The following is a 12,097-nucleotide window of genomic DNA, read 5'->3' on the forward strand; positions in this document are numbered from 1 at the left end:
ATAAAGCATAGGATAAAACAACATAAATGCAGTTTAATAAAGCATACACTAAAAACATAAATACAATTTAATAAAGCAAAGGATAAAACAACATAAATACAATTTAATAAAGCATAGGATAAAACAACATAAATACAATTTAATAAAACATAGAATAAAACAACATAAATACAATTTAATAAAGCATAGGATAAAACAACATAAATGCAGTTTAATAAAGCATAGAATAAAACAACATAAATACAATTTAATAAAGCATAGGATAAAACAACATAAATACAATTTAAAAAAGCATAGGATAAAACAACATAAACACAATTTAATAAATCATAGGATAAAACAACATAAATACAATCTAATAAAGAATGGGTTAAAACAACATAAATACAATTTAATAAAGCATAGGAAAAAACAACATAAATACAATTTAATAAAGCATAGGATAAAACAACATAAGCACAATTTAATAAAGCATAGGATAAAACAACATAAATACAATTTAATAAAGCATGGGTTAAAACAACATAAATACAATTTAATAAAGCATGGATTAAAACAACATAAATACAATTTAATAAAGCATAGGATAAAACAAGATAAACACAATTTAATAAAGCATAGGATAAAACAACATAAATACAATTTAATAAAGCATAGGATAAAACAACATAAATACAATTTAATAAAGCATAGTTTAAAACAACATAAATACAATTTAATAAAGTATAGGATAAAACAACATAAACACAATTTAATAAAGCATAAGATAAAACAACATAAATACAATTTAATAAAGCATAGGATAAAACAACATAAATACAATTTAATAAAGCATAGGTTAAAACAAAATAAATACAATTTAATAAAGCATAGGATAAAACAACATAAATACAATTTAATAAAGCATAGGATAAAACAACATAAACACAATTTAATAAAGCATAGGATAAAACAACATAAATACAATTTAATAAAGCATAGGATAAAACAACATAAATACAATTTAATAAAGCATAGGTTAAAACAACATAAATACAATTTAATAAAGTATAGGATAAAACAACATACATACAATTTAATAAAGCATAGGTTAAAACAACATAAACACAATTTAATAAAGCATAGGATAAAACAACATAAATACAATTTAATAAAGCATAGGATAAAACAACATAAATACAATTTAATAAAGCATAGGTTAAAACAACATAAATACAATTTAATAAAGTATAGGATAAAACAACATACATACAATTTAATAAAGCATAGGTTAAAACAACATAAATACAATTTAATAATGCATGGGTTAAAACAACATAAATACAATTTAATAAAGCATAGGATAAAACAACATAAATACAATTTAATAAAGCATAGGATAAAACAACATAAATGCAGTTTAATAAAGCATAGAATAAAACAACATAAATACAATTTAATAAAGCATAGGATAAAACAACATAAATACAATTTAAAAAAGCATAGGATAAAACAACATAAACACATTTTAATAAAGCATAGGATAAAACAACATAAATACAATTTAATAAAGCATGGGTTAAAACAACATGAATACAATTTAATAAAGCATAGGAAAAAACAACATAAATACAATTTAATAAAGCATAGGATAAAACAACATAAATACAATTTAATAAAGCATAGTTTAAAACAACATAAATACAATTTAATAAAGTATAGGATAAAACAACATAAACACAATTTAATAAAGCATAGGATAAAACAACATAAATACAATTTAATAAAGCATAGGATAAAACAGCATAAATACAATTTAATAAAGCATAGGATAAAACAACATAAATACAATTTAATAAAGTATAGGATAAAACAACATACATACAATTTAATAAAGCATAGGTTAAAACAACATAAATACAATTTAATAAAGCATAGGATAAAACAACATAAATACAATTTAATAAAGCATAGGATAAAACAACATAAATACAATTTAATAAAGCATAGGATAAAACAACATTAATACAATTTAATAAAGCATAGGATAAAACAACATAAACACAATTTAATAAAGCATAGGATAAAACAACATAAATACAATTTAATAAAGCATAGGTTAAAACAGCATAAATACAATTTAATAAAGCATAGGATAAAACAACATAAATGCAGTTTAATAAAGCATACAATAAAAAACATAAATACAATTTAATAAAGCAAAGGATAAAACAACATAAATACAATTTAATAAAGCATAGGATAAAACAACATAAATACAATTTAATAAAGCATAGAATAAAACAACATAAATACAATATAATAAAGCATAGGATAAAACAACATAAATGCAGTTTAATAAAGCATAGAATAAAACAACATAAATACAATTTAATAAAGCATAGGATAAAACAACATAAATACAATTTAAAAAAGCATAGGATAAAACAACATAAACACAATTTAATAAATCATAGGATAAAACAACATAAATACAATCTAATAAAGAATGGGTTAAAACAACATAAATACAATTTAATAAAGCATAGGAAAAAACAACATAAATACAATTTAATAAAGCATAGGATAAAACAACATAAGCACAATTTAATAAAGCATAGGATAAAACAACATAAATACAATTTAATAAAGCATGGGTTAAAACAACATAAATACAATTTAATAAAGCATGGGTTAAAACAACATAAATACAATTTAATAAAGCATAGGATAAAACAAGATAAACACAATTTAATAAAGCATAGGATGAAACAACATAAATACAATTTAATAAAGCATAGGATAAAACAACATAAATACAATTTAATAAAGTATAGGATAAAACAACATAAACACAATTTAATAAAGCATAAGATAAAACAACATAAATACAATTTAATAAAGCATAGGATAAAACAACATAAATACAATTTAATAAAGCATAGGTTAAAACAAAATAAATACAATTTAATAAAGCATAGGATAAAACAACATAAATACAATTTAATAAAGCATAGGATAAAACAACATAAACACAATTTAATAAAGCATAGGATAAAACAACATAAATACAATTTAATAAAGCATAGGATAAAACAACATAAATACAATTTAATAAAGCATAGGTTAAAACAACATAAATACAATTTAATAAAGTATAGGATAAAACAACATACATACAATTTAATAAAGCATAGGTTAAAACAACATAAATACAATTTAATAATGCATGGGTTAAAACAGCATAAATACAATTTAATAAAGCATAGGATAAAACAACATAAATACAATTTAATAAAGCATAGGATAAAACAACATAAATACAATTTAATAAAGCATAGGATAAAACAACATAAACACAATTTAATAAAGCATAGGATAAAACAACATGAATACAATTTAATAAAGCATAGGATAAAACAACATAAATACAATTTAATAAAGCATAGGTTAAAACAACATAAATACAATTTAATAATGCATGGGTTAAAACAACATAAATACAATTTAATAAAGCATAGGATAAAACAACATAAATACAATTTAATAAAGCATAGGATAAAACAACATAAATGCAGTTTAATAAAGCATAGAATAAAACAACATAAATACAATTTAATAAAGCATAGGATAAAACAACATAAATACAATTTAAAAAAGCATAGGATAAAACAACATAAACACATTTTAATAAAGCATAGGATAAAACAACATAAATACAATTTAATAAAGCATGGGTTAAAACAACATGAATACAATTTAATAAAGCATAGGAAAAAACAACATAAATACAATTTAATAAAGCATAGGATAAAACAACATAAATACAATTTAATAAAGCATAGTTTAAAACAACATAAATACAATTTAATAAAGTATAGGATAAAACAACATAAACACAATTTAATAAAGCATAGGATAAAACAACATAAATACAATTTAATAAAGCATAGGATAAAACAGCATAAATACAATTTAATAAAGCATAGGATAAAACAACATAAATACAATTTAATAAAGTATAGGATAAAACAACATACATACAATTTAATAAAGCATAGGTTAAAACAACATAAATACAATTTAATAAAGCATAGGATAAAACAACATAAATACAATTTAATAAAGCATAGGATAAAACAACATAAATACAATTTAATAAAGCATAGGATAAAACAACATAAATACAATTTAATAAAGCATAGGTTAAAACAACATAAATACAATTTAATAAAGCATAGGATAAAACAACATAAATACAATTTAATAAAGCATAGGATAAAACAACATAAATACAATTTAATAAAGCATAGGATAAAACAACATAAATACAATTTAATAAAGCATAGGATAAAACAACATTAATACAATTTAATAAAGCATAGGATAAAACAACATAAACACAATTTAATAAAGCATAGGATAAAACAACATAAATACAATTTAATAAAGCATAGGTTAAAACAGCATAAATACAATTTAATAAAGTATAGGATAAAACAACATAAATACAATTTAATAAAGCATAGGATAAAACAACATAAATACAATTTAATAAAGCATAGGATAAAACAACATAAATACAATTTAATAAAGCATAGGATAAAACAACATAAATACAATTTAATAAAGCATAGAAAAAAACAACATAAATACAATTTAATAAAGCATAGGATAAAACAACATAAATGCAGTTTAATAAAGCATAGAATAAAACAACATAAATACAATTTAATAAAGCATAGGATAAAACAACATAAATACAATTTAAAAAAGCATAGGATAAAACAACATAAACACAATTTAATAAAGCATAGGATAAAACAACATAAATACAATTTAATAAAGCATGGGTTAAAACAACATAAATACAATTTAATAAAGCATAGGATAAAACAACATAAATACAATTTAATAAAGCATGGGTTAAAACAACATAAATACAATTTAATAAAGCATAGGAAAAAACAACATAAATACAATTTAATAAAGCATAGGATAAAACAACATAAGCACAATTTAATAAAGCATAGGATAAAACAACATAAATACAATTTAATAAAGCATGGGTTAAAACAACATAAATACAATTTAATAAAGCATGGGTTAAAACAACATAAATACAATTTAATAAAGCATAGGATAAAACAAGATAAACACAATTTAATAAAGCATAGGATAAAACAACATAAATACAATTTAATAAAGCATAGGATAAAACAACATAAATACAATTTAATAAAGCATAGCTTAAAACAACATAAATACAATTTAATAAAGTATAGGATAAAACAACATAAACACAATTTAATAAAGCATAAGATAAAACAACATAAATACAATTTAATAAAGCATAGGATAAAACAACATAAATACAATTTAATAAAGCATAGGTTAAAACAAAATAAATACAATTTAATAAAGCATAGGATAAAACAACATAAATACAATTTAATAAAGCATAGGATAAAACAACATAAACACAATTTAATAAAGCATAGGATAAAACAACATAAATACAATTTAATATAGCATAGGATAAAACAACATAAATACAATTTAATAAAGCATAGGTTAAAACAACATAAATACAATTTAATAAAGTATAGGATAAAACAACATACATACAATTTAATAAAGCATAGGTTAAAACAACATAAATACAATTTAATAATGCATGCGTTAAAACAACATAAATACAATTTAATAAAGCATAGGATAAAACAACATAAATACAATTTAATAAAGCATAGGATAAAACAACATAAATGCAGTTTAATAAAGCATAGAATAAAACAACATAAATACAATTTAATAAAGCATAGGATAAAACAACATAAATACAATTTAAAAAAGCATAGGATAAAACAACATAAACACATTTTAATAAAGCATAGGATAAAACAACATAAATACAATTTAATAAAGCATGGGTTAAAACAACATGAATACAATTTAATAAAGCATAGGAAAAAACAACATAAATACAATTTAATAAAGCATAGGATAAAACAACATAAATACAATTTAATAAAGCATAGTTTAAAACAACATAAATACAATTTAATAAAGTATAGGATAAAACAACATAAACACAATTTAATAAAGCATAGGATAAAACAACATAAATGCAGTTTAATAAAGCATAGAATAAAACAACATAAATACAATTTAATAAAGCATAGGATAAAACAACATAAATACAATTTAAAAAAGCATAGGATAAAACAACATAAACACATTTTAATAAAGCATAGGATAAAACAACATAAATACAATTTAATAAAGTATAGGATAAAACAACATAAATACAATTTAATAAAGCATAGGATAAAACAACATAAATACAATTTAATAAAGCATAGGATAAAACAACATAAATACAATTTAATAAAGCATAGGATAAAACAACATAAATACAATTTAATAAAGCATAGGAAAAAACAACATAAATACAATTTAATAAAGCATAGGATAAAACAACATAAGCACAATTTAATAAAGCATAGGATAAAACAACATAAATACAATTTAATAAAGCATAGGATAAAACAACATAAATACAATTTAATAAAGCATGGGTTAAAACAACATAAATACAATTTAATAAAGCGTGGGTTAAAACAACATAAATACAATTTAATAAAGCATAGGATAAAACAAGATAAACACAATTTAATAAAGCATAGGATAAAACAACATAAATACAATTTAATAAAGCATAGGATAAAACAACATAAATACAATTTAATAAAGCATAGTTTAAAACAACATAAATACAATTTAATAAAGTATAGGATAAAACAACATAAACACAATTTAATAAAGCATAAGATAAAACAACATAAATACAATTTAATAAAGCATAGGATAAAACAACATAAATACAATTTAATAAAGCATAGGTTAAAACAAAATAAATACAATTTAATAAAGCATAGGATAAAACAACATAAATACAATTTAATAAAGCATAGGATAAAACAACATAAACACAATTTAATAAAGCATAGGATAAAACAACATAAATACAATTTAATATAGCATAGGATAAAACAACATAAATACAATTTAATAAAGCATAGGTTAAAACAACATAAATACAATTTAATAAAGTATAGGATAAAACAACATACATACAATATAATAAAGCATAGGTTAAAACAACATAAATACAATTTAATAATGCATGGGTTAAAACAACATAAATACAATTTAATAAAGCATAGGATAAAACAACATAAATACAATTTAATAAAGCATAGGATAAAACAACATAAATGCAGTTTAATAAAGCATAGAATAAAACAACATAAATACAATTTAATAAAGCATAGGATAAAACAACATAAATACAATTTTAAAAAGCATAGGATAAAACAACATAAACACATTTTAATAAAGCATAGGATAAAACAACATAAATACAATTTAATAAAGCATGGGTTAAAACAACATGAATACAATTTAATAAAGCATAGGAAAAAACAACATAAATACAATTTAATAAAGCATAGGATAAAACAACATAAATACAATTTAATAAAGCATAGTTTAAAACAACATAAATACAATTTAATAAAGTATAGGATAAAACAACATAAACACAATTTAATAAAGCATAGGATAAAACAACATAAATACAATTTAATAAAGCATAGGATAAAACAGCATAAATACAATTTAATAAAGCATAGGATAAAACAACATAAATACAATTTAATAAAGTATAAGATAAAACAACATACATACAATTTAATAAAGCATAGGTTAAAACAACATAAATACAATTTAATAAAGCATAGGATAAAACAACATAAATACAATTTAATAAAGCATAGGATAAAACAACATAAATACAATTTAATAAAGCATAGGATAAAACAACATAAATACAATTTAATAAAGCATAGGTTAAAACAACATAAATACAATTTAATAAAGCATAGGATAAAACAACATAAATACAATTTAATAAAGCATAGGATAAAACAACATAAATACAATTTAATAAAGCATAGGATAAAACAACATAAATACAATTTAATAAAGCATAGGATAAAACAACATTAATACAATTTAATAAAGCATAGGATAAAACAACATAAACACAATTTAATAAAGCATAGGATAAAACAACATAAATACAATTTAATAAAGCATAGGTTAAAACAGCATAAATACAATTTAATAAAGTATAGGATAAAACAACATAAATACAATTTAATAAAGCATAGGATAAAACAACATAAATACAATTTAATAAAGCATAGGATAAAACAACATAAATACAATTTAATAAAGCATAGGATAAAACAACATAAATACAATTTAATAAAGCATAGAAAAAAAACAACATAAATACAATTTAATAAAGCATAGGATAAAACAACATAAATGCAGTTTAATAAAGCATAGAATAAAACAACATAAATACAATTTAATAAAGCATAGGATAAAACAACATAAATACAATTTAAAAAAGCATAGGATAAAACAACATAAACACAATTTAATAAAGCATAGGATAAAACAACATAAATACAATTTAATAAAGCATGGGTTAAAACAACATAAATACAATTTAATAAAGCATAGGATAAAACAACATAAATACAATTTAATAAAGCATAGGATAAAACAACATAAGCACAATTTAATAAAGCATAGGATAAAACAACATAAATACAATTTAATAAAGCATAGGTTAAAACAAAATAAATACAATTTAATAAAGCATAGAATAAAACAACATAAATACAATTTAATAAAGCATAGGATAAAACAACATAAACACAATTTAATAAAGCATAGGATAAAACAACATAAATACAATTTAATAAAGCATAGGATAAAACAACATAAATGCAATTTAATAAAGCATAGGTTAAAACAACATAAATACAATTTAATAAAGTATAGGATAAAACAACATACATACAATTTAATAAAGCATAGGATAAAACAACATAAATACAATTTAATAAAGCATAGGATAAAACAACATAAATACAATTTAATAAAGCATAGGATAAAACAACATAAATACAATTTAATAAAGCATAGGAAAAAACAACATAAATACAATTTAATAAAGCATAGGTTAAAACAACATAAATACAATTTAATAAAGTATAGGATAAAACAACATAAATACAATTTAATAAAGCATAGGATAAAACAACATAAATACAATTTAATAAAGCATAGGATAAAACAACATAAATACAATTTAATAAAGCATAGAATAAAACAACATTAATACAATTTAATAAAGCATAGGATAAAACAACATAAACACAATTTAATAAAGCAAAGGATAAAACAACATAAATACAATTTAATAAAGCATGGGTTAAAACAACATAAATACAATTTAATAATGCATGGGTTAAAACAACATAAATACAATTTAATAAAGCATAGGATAAAACAACATAAATACAATTTAATAAAGCATAGGATAAAACAACATAAACACAATTTAATAAAGCATAGGATAAAACAACATAAATACAATTTAATAAAGCATAGGATTAAACAACATAAATACAATTTAATAAAGCATAGGTTAAAACAACATAAATACAATTTAATAAAGTATAGAACAAAACAACATAAACACAATTTAATAAAGAATAGGATAAAACAACATAAATACTATTTAATAAAGCATAGGATAAAACAACATAAATACAATTTAATAAAGCATAGGATAAAACAACATAAATACAATTTAATAAAGCATAGGATAAAACAACATAAATACAGTTTAATAAAGCATAGGTTAAAACAACATAAATACAATTTAATAAAGCATAGGATAAAACAACATAAACACAATTTAATAAAGCATAGGATAAAACAACATAAATACAATTTAATAAAGCATAGGATAAAACAACATAAATGCAGTTTAATAAAGCATACAATAAAAAACATAAATACAATTTAATAAAGCAAAGGATAAAACAACATAAATACAATTTAATAAAGCATAGGATAAAACAACATAAATACAATTTAATAAAGCATAGGATAAAACAACATAAATACAATTTAATAAAGCATAGGATAAAACAACATAAATACAATTTAATAAAGCATAGGATAAAACAACATAAATGCAGTTTAATAAAGCATACAATAAAAAACATAAATACAATTTAATAAAGCAAAGGATAAAACAACATAAATACAATTTAATAAAGCATAGGATAAAACAACATAAATACAATTTAATAAAGCATAGAATAAAACAACATAAATACAATTTAATAAAGCATAGGATAAAACAACATAAATGCAGTTTAATAAAGCATAGAATAAAACAACATAAATACAATTTAATAAAGCATAGGATAAAACAACATAAATACAATTTAAAAAAGCATAGGATAAAACAACATAAACACAATTTAATAAATCATAGGATAAAACAACATAAATACAATCTAATAAAGCATGGGTTAAAACAACATAAATACAATTTAATAAAGCATAGGAAAAACAACATAAATACAATTTAATAAAGCATAGGATAAAACAACATAAGCACAATTTAATAAAGCATAGGATAAAACAACATAAATACAATTTAATAAAGCATGGGTTAAAACAACATAAATACAATTTAATAAAGCATGGGTTAAAACAACATAAATACAATTTAATAAAGCATAGGATAAAACAAGATAAACACAATTTAATAAAGCATAGGATAAAACAACATAAATACAATTTAATAAAGCATAGGATAAAACAACATAAATACAATTTAATAAAGCATAGTTTAAAACAACATAAATACAATTTAATAAAGTATAGGATAAAACAACATAAACACAATTTAATAAAGCATAAGATAAAACAACATAAATACAATTTAATAAAGCATAGGATAAAACAACATAAATACAATTTAATAAAGCATAGGTTAAAACAAAATAAATACAATTTAATAAAGCATAGGATAAAACAACATAAATACAATTTAATAAAGCATAGGATAAAACAACATAAACACAATTTAATAAAGCATAGGATAAAACAACATAAATACAATTTAATAAAGCATAGGATAAAACAACATAAATACAATTTAATAAAGCATAGGTTAAAACAACATAAATACAATTTAATAAAGTATAGGATAAAACAACATACATACAATTTAATAAAGCATAGGTTAAAACAACATAAATACAATTTAATAAAGCATAGGATAAAACAACATAAATACAATTTAATAAAGCATAGGATAAAACAACATAAATACAATTTAATAAAGCATAGGATAAAACAACATTAATACAATTTAATAAAGCATAGGATAAAACAACATAAACACAATTTAATAAAGCAAAGGATAAAACAACATAAATACAATTTAATAAAGCATGGGTTAAAACAACATAAATACAATTTAATAATGCATGGGTTAAAACAACATAAATACAATTTAATAAAGCATAGGATAAAACAACATAAATACAATTTAATAAAGCATAGGATAAAACAACATAAACACAATTTAATAAAGCATAGGATAAAACAACATAAATACAATTTAATAAAGCATAGGATAAAACAACATAAATACAATTTAATAAAGCATAGGTTAAAACTACATAAATACAATTTAATAAAGTATAGAACAAAACAACATAAACACAATTTAATAAAGAATAGGATAAAACAACATAAATACAATTTAATAAAGCATAGGATAAAACAACATAAATACAATTTAATAAAGCATAGGATAAAACAACATAAATACAATTTAATAAAGCATAGGTTAAAACAACATAAATACAATTTAATAAAGTATAGGATAAAACAACATACATACAATTTAATAAAGCATAGGTTAAAACAACATAAATACAATTTAATAAAGCATAGGATAAAACAACATAAATACAATTTAATAAAGCATAGGATAAAACAACATAAATACAATTTAATAAAGCATAGGATAAAACAACATTAATACAATTTAATAAAGCATAGGATAAAACAACATAAACACAATTTAATAAAGCAAAGGATAAAACAACATAAATACAATTTAATAAAGCATGGGTTAAAACAACATAAATACAATTTAATAATG

This window comes from Phyllobates terribilis, unplaced genomic scaffold, assembly GCF_046119375.1.
Source record: "Phyllobates terribilis strain yellow unplaced genomic scaffold, ASM4611937v1 Scaffold_21__1_contigs__length_20361869, whole genome shotgun sequence".
In the NCBI taxonomy this organism is placed as follows: Eukaryota; Metazoa; Chordata; class Amphibia; order Anura; family Dendrobatidae; genus Phyllobates; species Phyllobates terribilis.